At 44.9% G+C, this 12,310-nt stretch overlaps 1 protein-coding gene across 7 annotated transcripts in view; it reads left to right on the top strand.

Annotated features, from left to right (window-relative positions):
- The window catches only part of KLHL15 (kelch like family member 15), a 28,693-nt gene that overhangs the window by 255 nt on the left and 16,128 nt on the right, over positions 1-12,310 (top strand). Inside the window, exons 1-4 of one of the 7 annotated variants that reach the window (XM_038127870.1) lie at positions 8-216; positions 434-517; positions 2,527-2,623; positions 4,291-4,399. The gene's annotated coding sequence lies outside the window, so the exon portion shown is untranslated. Of the gene's footprint in view, position 1; positions 217-433; positions 518-2,526; positions 2,624-3,943; positions 4,400-12,310 lie in introns of those variants that run through there. The other 6 variants (XM_038127880.1, XM_038127860.1, XM_038127892.1 and 3 more) reach the window with 6 other exon arrangements.

The following is a 12,310-nucleotide window of genomic DNA, read 5'->3' as shown; positions in this document are numbered from 1 at the left end:
AGCGCGCCTGCGGGAGCGCGCCTGCGGGAGCGCGCCTGCGGGAGCGCGCAGCCCGGCCGGGCCGGAGCCCCGAAAACCCCGCCAGGAGCGGCGGGAGCCGGCACAGGCCGCGCCGGGGCCGCGCAGAGCGGGTGCGAAAGAGCGCCGAGGCTGCGGGCAGGGAGGGGAGCGCGCCTGGTGAACGACACCCCGGAGGCAGCAGGCTCCGCGCTCAGGGTTTGTTGCTGTGCGGGTTTGTCTGGGGGGCGCAGGGGGTGCGGTGCAGAGAGACGCCCGGGGGAGGGCTGAGGCACGGTGTCCGTGTGGGTACTGAGACGAGCGCATCTGCCTGAACCGAAGCGTGTCCCCGTGCGTGGGTTACAGCCTCTGCTGGCCCTCGGCATGAGGAGATCTTTCTCATTTCAGCCTTTTCTCTTGTTAACTGTCTTTGTAGACTGGGCGCTCAGTGTTGGGGGAAGCATGTGGACGTGAGAGCTGCCCCAGCATACCAACAGCCGGAATGTTTTGTATGAAACAGGTAAAAATCCCACCAAACACTTGCTGTTTCCAGAGTTGCGTGTGACATAAATGCATTAAAAATTGAACAAAATCCCTAATCCGCTGATGAGAGCCAGTTTAGAGGTTCACCAGAGAGTAAAAGCCAAATTCCCAACCCTTCCCTGTGGGAAATCAACTGGACGTCTTCATGGGAACCTCTTACAGGCATAGAAAATGTTGCTGATAGTATTTCCTCTATGGCCAGGGAGGCAGGTTCCAATGCAGGTAACCAGTTATGTTTTCCAACTGTTTTCCAACAGCAGTGGCTTTGTCTGTTGGAAAACACGTTTGTTCTCAGACTTAGCCTGGCTTTGCAGGTCAAAAAAAGCAGGTTTGCCTGCTTGGGTCTTGCTTAGCTTTTTCACTGAAATGTGATAAATCCGTGTGAAACTGGTGTGCCTGGTTTAACAAGGGTTGTAACCTCCACTTTCACCAATGCTACTATTTCCATGCTTTCCTGATACAAGACCTAGGACTGAATTCCACTGGATATACCTAGAGCAAACACATGGCCACTGTTCTTGATCTGAAGAAGTTGACAGAACACCTTGTAAGAAACCTTCCAGTATCTATGACGGCGTTGCCAGTGACAAAATGTATTTTGTCTTGTAACCCAATCATGTCATGCATTGGTCTGGAAAATAAATGTTCATATCTGATCTTTTAGCAGGCCGCATGGTGTTTTCAATTTTGTATTAAGTATCTTCCTTCTGGGAAAAACACCTGAGATACGTGAGGCGTAGTGGGAACATGATGCAATCCTTGGTTGTAGTTGCCTCGATGTTCACACCTGTATAATCCCTCTTTTATGAAAATGAACTGAAACTACTGGACTCTGTAGTTACTTAGCTGTTTAAATTATGCAATAAATGCAGTGCAGCGTGTGTAAAATTATGGAAATAGGTTTTGTCACATTGGAAACAGCCTTTAAAAAGGACTTAATCCTTGCCAAACACCCTGTCAGAAATATGAAAAAAATGCACAAACTGTTGCTTCTATTTTAACAATGAGATTGTACATTTACATATTCTGAAGTACTCGTGCTATTTTGGTTCACTTATTTGGAAACGTTTGTATTATAAAGAAAACCCAGAAAAGTCTAAGTCTGCAAATGTCTAATTATTGTAGGATCCTAGAATGGTTTAGGTTGTAAGGGACCTCAAAGATGATTGAGTTCAAATCTTCCTGCCGTGGGCAGAAACACCTTTCACTGTCCCAGGTTGCTCAGAGCCCCATCCAGCCTGGCCTCGAACACTTCAGGGATGGGGCATCCACAGATTCTCTGGGAAACCTGTGCTTCACCACCCTTACAGTAAAGAATTTCTACCCAACACCTAATCTAAACCTGCCCTCTTTCAGTTTAAAGCCATTCTCCCTTTTTCTGTAACTACATGCCCTTGTGAAAAGTCCATTTTCTAGCCTTCTTTTGGGCCCCCTTTAAGCACTGGAAGCTTCTATAAGGTTTCCTCAGAGCCTTCTCTTGTCCAGGCTGAACAACCCCAAGTAAAATAGGTAAGAGCATTTCCAGGAGCTGACATTATGTCATATGTCAATATGTGTGTATCGGACATGAATATGCATGAATTAAATAAAGTGTAAAAATATTAGAATTAAATTGTAACTAGTGTATTAATACAGCTCCAAAAACTATACTCAGGATTTTATTCATTGCAATAGTCTCATTTGAGCCAGTGGTAACTGTTTAGCCACTAACTTTGTAGAGATGCCTAAATCAGAGGGGTCAATCCAAATCTCAATTTAATATTCAGTAAGGTAATCTTGATACCAGTGGTCATTGTCAGAGGCCTAAATCTAATTATTTAATTTTATTTAGGAGACTGGAACTGAGACATCATTAACATATTTTAATTTTTTGGTAGAAGCAAATTGTTCAGTGTAAAGGAGAAGGGGATGGGAGGGGTTTTTTGTGCTTTGAAATGTTGTGCTGTTTTAAATGTCAAAGCTGTTGTGGTTTTGTTTTGTGGCTAGGTTTGAGGTCCTCTTCTCTGACAGTGTGTGGGAGAGACCTGAAGACCATCTTGCACCTCAGCTTGACACAAACTGCAGACAGCAAAATGACAGTCAGGTAAAACATAAAAGTCTTGCTTAGCTTTTTCCACCCTTGCTGACCTATGAAGGTCAAAAGTCTGAGGGGTGCAGAAGGATGCATGAAGTTTTGGTTGTATCATTTCCGTATGTGATAAACTTTATTTTCTACTCATTTTCCTTTGTTGAAGCGTTAGACGTGGGTGGGTACATGCTTGCTGCACCAGGAGATGTCCCTTATGGAAAAGGGAGGGAATGTCTCTCCTTTGAGACACAGGTAGCAGGAACACCTGCTGTCTTGGCAGGGTCAGTCTGTCAGGCCAGTTTTTTCACCAGAAGTGCACAAGTACCAGGTTTTAAAACAGCGACTGGGGAGATGGGGCAGATTTACTGCATGAGTGGACGAGATGGAAGAGAAAGGAGTTGCAGAGGTCTGGCCACTGGAATGAAGGGGTGAGGGGGAAGCTGACTGTAACAGAGGGAGCAGTAGGTAGGCAGTTGAGCAGAGTGGGAATGGCATTGGGAAGTCTTTGTGAGGCACCACATGGAATAGCTGGTTCATTGTGTGAAGCCCTGACAGGTGGGAAAGACATTCAGCTTGGGGGTGGCAGGTACAGAGAAGGTACACTTGTTTTATAAACCAAGAATGGGGAAGGGGTGGTAATGAGAGAGTGAAAATAGGCTGTGAAGGGGATGGGAACAGCAGTAACAGGGAGAGGATGGCAGCCTGTGGCCTACTATTTAAAGTAGGGAGTGACATGGAAGGGTAGCACATGGTTTGGAGGTGGTAGTGGCAAGCCAAAGGTCCACATAGATTAGTTCATCTCTTACAGTAAAATCTGAGTTCGCCAGGCAAAGGCAAAACAGTGAAAGCCAAGGGGTGATGTTTGTGCTAAGGCAGAGCCCTGCTCACCCCATCAAGGCGGGGCTCCCTGTGTGCAGTTTGTTCACTGCTCAAGGGCCGCCGGTCCTGACCCTTGCGGCTCCGGTGACCCGGTTCCCACGCTGGCTGCGAGGCAGCGGAGCTGCGATCGGCCGCGATCAGCCCGCAGCACCTGCGGCTGGCCGGTGTCCGGGGAGGAGCTCAGCCGCCACCGAGCGGGCACTGCTGCAGCCCGGGGCGGGATGCAGCGCTACACCGGGCAGCTGCCATAGCAAACCGGGAGCTGCCGTAGCCTCGGAGGAATCTGCCGCAGCCTGGAGGCAGCGGGGTGGGAGAGAGCAGCGCAGCACGGACCCTCTGCCAGTGGACGCGAGTGGATGCGCGTCCTGGCGGGCCGGACGCCGATGACGCTTCTCGGTATCGCTTCCTCCAGCCGTGCTCCTCGGGGCGTGCCGGGGCTCCGGCGTGCGGCTGACCCGCGCGGGCCGGGCCGGGCCGGGCCGGTGCCGGTGCTGCCCCGGGCCCGCCCGCGCGGCCGCAGGTGCGGCGGAAGTGACGGCCGGCGCGGCGCTGCCGGGGAACATGGCGCCCGCGGCCGCGCGGGGCAGCGCGGAAGGTAAACAAGCGTGAGGGCGGCGGGGACCCCGGGGGCGAGGCCGGGCCGGGCCGGGAGCGCCGGTGCCCCGGCGGCGCGGCGGGGGCGGCTCCCGCCTCCCCCCCGAGCGCGGACGGCGGGGAGGAGGGAGCCCAGGATCCCCCCTTCTTCCTCCGCCTCCTTCTCCTCCTCCTCCCGGCTTCGCCTCAGCCATTGCCCCTCTCCGCAGCCCCCCGGCGCCTCCCTCCGCCGCCCCCGGCTGTATGGTACACGGAGCCAGGGCCCCTCCGCCGCTGCAGCGGGAGGAGCCGCGTCCTCAGCGCCGCCGCTGCCGAGAGGTGGGTGAAGGATCCCCCGGGCCCTCCCGCCGCCGTCGCCCGCCCCATCGGGGGCGGCCCGGGCGCTCTCCTGGCCTCAGGGACCCTCTCTGCGGGACGGCGGGCCGAGTGCCCGAGGGCGGCAGGCGGGGAGCGGGCGGGCTGGAGCGGGATCGGGCGCGGCCGCGCCGGGCGGGCTCGGCGAATGCCCGGCGGGTCCGGGGCGGCCGCAGCCCCGCCGGGCCCCTCGGCTTCCCGCGGCCGCGGCTCCGGGCCTGCCAGCCCGCTTGCCTGCGAGCTCGGCCTGCGAGCTCTGCTCACAGCGGAGCGGCGCTGAGCGTGCGGGCAGACGGGCTGAAGTAGGTCATCTGAGTTCCTGCCCCGAAAATGGCCATTTTTACCTGCCCCCCCACCCCCCCCGGATCGTAGCTGATCGTGAAAAAAGTGATCTGTATGAGTAGAGAGCTAGCCAGGGTTGGTACTAGAGCTTGGATCCATTTGGTGAATGCTGGAACGTCACTTAAAATTTTAAAGTTCTTGCCTTTTTATTGTTTGGTGTTTGGGTTTTTTTCCTCCCATTTAGAAGAGGAACAGGAAAATCATAAAGCTGTTCCTGGATAAAAGAACAGAACTACTGAAGTCTGGCTTCCTGTGGACTTGTATAGCCCAGCTCTTGCACCACTATTGCCCCAGTTCACATTCAGATCCCCTGAGCATACCACCATGCGCCAACATAGTTCCTGTGTTTTCCCTTCCATCACCTAGAAAATGTGTTTAATTTCTACCACATGTCCTATAAACTTTCCCATTGACACTCATCTCGTTTCACTTTCCATAATTATACCCTGTGGCTGGTTTGGATCTACACGTGTTGATTTGCCTTTCAGCAAGCAGAGCACAGCAGATAACCACTGAGCTCATGCTGGAGATGTCAGACCTTTTTCATTCACCTAGCTGCCAGTTTGGGGGATATATGTAGAAATTAAATACGTTTGAGATTTCTGTGTTTCTGACAAGTGAGTTTGACATTTGGCAGTGAGGTCAAAACCTGTGTGTCTTAAACAAAGGGCACAATTAATGTCATTTTCTCAGAAGATGCTAGGAGTACTTACTAAGTTAGCAATAAAGATACAGATAAAAAGACAAATGGAGGGGGTAGTTTAGCAATCCTGATTTAAAATATATTTTACTAATGTAGTTTGAATATTACATCTTGCTCTTTTCCAACTTATTATACTAAAAATTTATAAGTCAGAAAAGACAGGGTTTTTTGTTACTAACAAATACTTAGCTTGCTACTTTTCTGTGTAAAATACGCTATCATTTTCTTCATAAAAATCTTCACAGTGAGAGAATCAGGCTTTATTTATACATTTTTCTTACATTTGAAAAGATTAATCATTCTATAAGACACAAATCTATCTGTATGTCTATCTATATATCTATATCTATCTATATTTGTCTATATCTATCCATCTTACATATATGTAAGAAGGACTGATATCATTCAGGATAGAGCAGTCCTGTCCACTTTGAGAGCAATGGAAAAAATCTGTAGTTTTCAACACTACTAATCATTTAACTTCTAGGTATTACTAATGCAAGTATTTCCAGTTAAAGATAATTCTCATTTTGGTGAATGTATCAACTGTTTTATACAGGGCACTGCTCTGGTGTCAGTAAATGCAGCTGGAAGAGCGTTGAGCTGAGCTTGCTCTGTGTTTGGGAGCGGGTTTTTCTGTACGAGTGTTGTGATGCAGTGACCTTTCAGACAGATGATTCAAGCTATCTTAGTGTCTGAGAAGTGCAGTTACGGGTTCTGGCACACACTGAGTGAAGAGTAGCCATGCTGAGTTTTAGCAGGTTTGGTAGTAACTAGTCTGTAACTAGTTCTGATGCTTCTGGCGCAGCCCTGATGACCATGGTGACACCAAGTGCCACTGTTGCTGTGTGCTGACTCAGATTGCTCCCAGATAGCAGCAGGAGCAGGCATTGTCAGGGAGCTGTCCTGGTCAGCTCTGTGTCCCTAAGAAATGGAGCGTGGGCAGCTTTCAGGAGTAGCCAGGTTTCAAGTTCTGGAAGTCTGGTTCCTCTAACTGGCAGTGATTGGTAAGCTCCTGACTTCTCCATTCTCAAGTAATCCAGTGCTTTTGGAATTCTAAAGATGGATTGGATGAAGTCTTAAACATTAAGTTAACATTAACATTAATTAATGTTAACTTAATTAATTAATGTTAACTTAACATTAACATATACCGATGTGTTGAAGATAAATTGTTTCCCAAATTTAGCGTACTAATTACAAAGGATTTCAGATAAAACACAGGGAAACTGGAGGTATTGCTTTGTTCCCTACATTTGCAATTGTTGTAGCAATGGAAAGCTTTGCTAGCCACTGGTTATTGATCTGTCCCACGTGACATCACTCCTTCTGTTGCTGTCGGGGGATGATGATGAAAAATGGTGGACAAAATTTAATGGTTTTACTTTTAAACCATGTAAACAGAGGTTTAATTTGGGGGATAAATTATTTATACTGTGTATGTTATAATTGCATTCTTACTCAATGGAGTACACTGCATTCAAAGGCCCAGCCTGCAGCCACGTGTGCAGTTGTGAGTGTTTGCTAGTGTGTTCAACTACTTGTTGTGTTGTATTTTCATATGTGTGTATAACATTTGACTGTGGAGAAATGTCCTCTTGCTGCAGAAAAGCATGTTAACAAAACTAGGGTCAAAGAATTCTGCTCTAGGCAGCCTTTGCTGTGCACCTCGCCAAATAAAGCATGCATAATGGCTTTAAAATTTACATTTAAATGCATGCATTTGGTGGATGGAAGAGATTATTGCGTTTTAAGCTCTATTTTAGTACTTTGTGTAGCTGAAGCGTGGTTCTGTGTGTCTGGTGAAATATGTCTATGGTGTAACTCATGGATAATAGTGTTTTACTGTGTGAAAATTTGTTGTTCAGCTTGTCCACAAAGATGATTTCTTAAAATATCTGTGGGGTAGGTAAGATGAGCAAGCACTCTGTAATTAGTAAACAAAACAAATCTTGCTTGTTCTGTCTCAGCATCCCAAATGAGTTAAACAGGAAAGGAAAGCTGAAATTTTCCTTTGAGCTGGTGTGCTAGACTTGGTAAAGGACAATAAATTTCTGTCCATAGAAGAAGCTTTTTCAGGTTAGTACTGCTTTTGGAGATATTTGAAATCCAGGAGGGCATGAGTCAAAAGTAGATATTCTATAGCTTGCTTCCCAATAGCCAGTGCATTTAGACTCTGTTTCTTCTGCTTGTGACTAAGAGCCTCAGACACCCTGAGGAAAGAAGTTCTCCTTGTTTAGCCAGAAAAAGCAGTCTAGAGGAGGGTTGTCAGACCTTTATTACAGCTGCAGAATAAAGATGAGAAATCAGTGTTCCAAGTAAGTGGTTTTGCAGTTAGAGCACTGCAGAATCTAATGCATTATGTGCATAGAGAGGAAAAAATGTAAGGAAGAGCTAATAAGGTTAAACGTATTTCTCTTTTGGCTTTTCAGCAGAGTCTTACTTCCTGTGCTGCATTATCCTGATCAGCTCTAATATGTGCAGAACAATAACAAATGTCAATGTACATTGCCCCCCACCTCCCCTTCATTGTTTCTACATTGGAATTTTTTTGTTCCAGTTTTCCTGTAGACCACTGCAGGCTCCATGTCCTCCATTGGATTTAGTGTACAGCTGTGATTTGCATGCATGAAGAAAATCTAACTCAATTTTCCATTTTTATTGAAAATATGAAAAAAAAATTGTTATGTATTGTCCTCTGGGAAATAACTGCAGCATTTGAATAGTGCTTAGAATTACATCAAAGATTGCAAGTGTGTGTGTGGGAGGAATGGCATAGCTATGCTTTAGAAAAATTACTTGGTTTGAGAGTGTTTTGTATTGCTTTTTTTAATGTTTGAACTACCACATTGCTATTTGCTTTTGACGGAGGATGCTTTAGCTTTAGAAATGAAGATTTTTACCAATTAAGCATAATATGCATTTAATTATCTACTTCCCCAGATTTTGTACTGTTTTAACCCCTTTGTGTATTTGCACTGGCAATGCAGTTTTTTGTTTTAAAGAAAAATTTATCTGCTGATAATGTGTATGGCTTTATGCCAAGAAAAGGATATTTACTCCTTTTATTTAATGCAGGGAGACAAGTAGTCCTTTTGCTTTTCATTCCTAGAATTGTGAAGCTTCTTTAGATGGTGTAAGGAGAAGTCTTACTGCTTTTGTGTCTACCTAAGTAATCCATTAAATGCTTGCTGCTGTTTAGGAGGAAAAATATGTTAATGTTGAAAACCGTAGATGTACTAAAAGTAATAACAGCAGGAATGTGAAAAGAAGAATTAAGTGATTTAAACACTCACATTTTTAAAACATTCAGAAATAATAATTTCCAAGTGTTGACCCCTTTGTTACTTTTATGGAAATTTGTGGCTGACTCAGTGTTTTAAATATTTTTCATGGAATAGCCAGTTGGAGGGAGATGTAAAAATTGCAACCCTAAAGGGTGTTCCCTAAGTACAGGTGGGTTTTGTTTCTCAGTATTTCAGTGATTGCTGCCTTGTTAGATTTAAAATTCAAAGGATAATAACATATACACAAATTCTTTTCTTTTTGTGTGTTTGTCTTATTTCTATTTAATCAGAATTAAAAAGAAAATTGCAAAAAAAATCCCCACATCGTTGCAGTGTCTGTGCAAAAGAAACAGGATCACATATTCACAGACTAGTTGAGGTCCTCAGGGACCTCTGGAGGTCATCTGTGCCACCCTGCAGGGCCACCTAGAGCCAGTTGCCCAGGACTCCCTGGTGCTGGTTTGGGTGGAGGCTTTTTGTTTGTGTTTTGTTTTGTTTGTTTGTTTGGTGCTTGTTTGTTTTGGATTTGGAGTTTTTGTTTGATCGTGTTGAGTATTATTTGCTTGTTTTGCTCCTTAAAAGCAACACTGGAGGTGCTTCTACAGTGTCTCTCTGCTTAACTTCACTTCCAGCTTTTCCTTTTTGCTTCTTTGAGGGTGGTGAAAGAGGCCTTTCTTTTAAGGCCATCCTGTGTACAAGTTAATTTGTCTCCTTTTTTTTTTGAGGAGTACCCATGATGTAATTACCTTTGTCAAAGTTAGGGCAAAGATCCTCCTGTGTGTTTGGAGCTTGCTGCTGTGGGTTTTCAGTGCTGCTCAGGTAGACAGTAATGCACGTACTCTTTTGAAGAAATCCCTTCAGTAGGATTTACCTGTGTCATGGGAGATCCCATTATTTCCTGATGAATACACAATTGCTTCTGTCACTTGGGAAATGTTGCTTCATTTTTTACTTTTTCTCCCTTGATACATGGCTGTGTCATTCTGTACTCGTTCTCACATTTGCAAAATCCAACTGTTCTTTGCCATTTTTAACCCTGATCATGGAACTGATGCTGAGCCAAGTCTTAGTTGGTCTCCTGAAGCTCTGTATCTTACACAGTTGTGCTGTCTGGGAGTCCTTGTAACCACTGAACCTGCTGGCTAATCTCAGACAGCAGTGAGAGTTGTTTTCAGTCGCTGTATGTTTTATGAAAATGAGTGGCCCATTTAAAGGCAAGTGATCATTAAATCTCTGAACAGGAAGGACTGAGGTATGAGCTCAGCTATTCAACATCAGAGAGCTGGGGATGGGAGGAGAGGAGTTACAAGAACTCTGATGAAAGAAGGAAGTAAGCTGATATTGGTCCTTACCTTACTATTTGATATCAGAGATCCGGTTAGAAAGCAAAATCCTGTAAAGCCTGACTTTATGCTTCCTCTTCAGTTGGGTGCTTCTTTTTGAGGTGGTAAGAGTTAGTGAAGTGGTTCTTCCCTCATCTGCTTTTGTGAAAGAGTTGGCAACAGCTAAGAAAAATACCTGATGGTAATTTTTCCTTCTGGTAGGCATTTGATGTTGAGGAATAAGAGACTCACAATATGAGGTTGCAGAGCAGTTTGCATGTTTCTCTTTGTCTTCAGGGACATTGAAGGGAAGGTGCTATCTTGGATACTGGTGAGAAAGTGATTGGATTGTCACCTTTGTTCTTTGCTCCCGCTCTTACTTTCAGGAATTTGAATTCTGTGGGAAGGCCTTAATTGTAAAGAACCCTGCCAGCATTGGCTTTATCGTGCACAGAGCCCACCATCAGGCTTCAGCAGGGTGGGAGTGGTGCTAATTCCACAAGGTGTGGTTACAAACACCCGTTCACCAGTTTAGTTTTGCACAGACAAAGAGCATCTCCAGTTTGGTTTTCCAGGATGTGTGCTGAGGAGTGAAAGAGAGGAGATGATTAACCATTGATGAGTCTAATAAAATGCCTCCCTCTTACAATGGCAGCAGCCAGAATGTGGTGCTTGAGGAAGGGGGGTAAGTGGAAACTGCTCTCTGAGTCTGTGAAACACGGGCCAGCCTGGAGTCACTTCTGGGTGCAGATACTTGTGTCAAGTTTTATGACCTTGAGAATCTGCAGGTTTTTCTGATGTGTTGGTATTATTTAGGTTTTCACGTGGGTTACCAGTACCAAAATATTATTCGCTTTATTTGTTACAGAAAATTCTGAGGGAAAGTTGAAGTCTAATTTAAGGTGGGATGAAGTGGAACAAAAGCAGCTGAACCAGTTCTAATAGTAAATGGATGCCAAGTAGGGAATTTGTTGCTCTTTCTCTCTCTTCCTGCACAAGCATGTGTCCTGCCCTCTGCATCAGGTTGGTTCTTGTGCCAGACCCCACAGTGTCAAGGCAGAAGTCAGCTCACTGGGAAGCAGGAAGATTTCTAGTTTTGAGGGTTTGTGTGTGCTCTGGAGGGGGGGTGGTCATGTTTGTGTCGTGTCTTTTTCACATCTGTCCCTCCTTGCTCTTAGTTTATTTTTTAGTCATGTTTATGAGTTGAATTGACTTTCTGGAGTAGCCCAGTGAGCCCCAGAAATGGCTCAAAGTAGGCAGCAGGAGCTCAGGTCCTGGGATGTGACAGAAGGAGGATGCAGGGTGCTGTGGTGCTTTGATGAGTTGTTAATTGGTTCAAGCTGCGCTGTGCACCCTCATCCTACCTAAACCCAAAGAAGTTGAGCAACGCTTTGAGAAGTTTCTGGATTTTGAATAGGTTTTTATCTTGATTATTGAATTGTCTTTAACAGGGTAGGATCCTGCTACTCTTAATTTTTTTGTTTATTTGCAGTTTAATTATAGCTTGAATATAAGTAATGTTATATCTGCAAATGCTTAATGAGCAATTAAGCTTCAGTAAGCCCACTATACAGAATATTATTTTTTGTGACCTATTCTTGTCAGTGCTTCTTGTTGCCTTAGTATTTTGCACTTCATTGATCTCATAACTTAATATTAATCACTATAGTAAGAAATGGGGGGGAACATGATGGGACTGTGTTTTTACAGAAGTGAAGCACAGAATCTCAAATAGTATCTGTGAAAATGTTCATTTTCCTACAAATAACTTTTGAGTAAATTGACATAGATTTTAGAGCATAATAAATGTTGGGGTTTTTTTTAAGATCATACCATGTACAGATCTACTGAAACTTGTTTCTGAAGTTAAGGAAGTTTGGCTTCCTTTTTTTTGAGACCTTTGATATCCAAGAGTGGGTGTTTTATTGCTCCCCTGAGATAAATTCATAAGAAAGATTGACAGGGGAGAGGAAAAAAACCATGACAACCTTCTAGTTCATTATATGACCATGAATTAACTCGGAGTAAGGAATCATTTTGGCAGTATTGCATAGTTATTTTTGTTCATTACCCTGTATTTAAAATGAGAATATCTGTTTTGGGGAGAAATATTTAAAGTTTGTATTTTAAGTTATTTCCTAAGTTGATTTTTCAGCGGGAGACAGAACAGAAAGAATGATGAAGACTTTTAAGTCCTAATCAAAGCAATGTCAGTTAGGAT

Source organism: Motacilla alba, chromosome 1 (genome assembly GCF_015832195.1).
Source record: "Motacilla alba alba isolate MOTALB_02 chromosome 1, Motacilla_alba_V1.0_pri, whole genome shotgun sequence".
Classification (NCBI taxonomy): Eukaryota; Metazoa; Chordata; class Aves; order Passeriformes; family Motacillidae; genus Motacilla; species Motacilla alba.
This window is presented reverse-complemented; position numbering and strand designations above follow the sequence as displayed.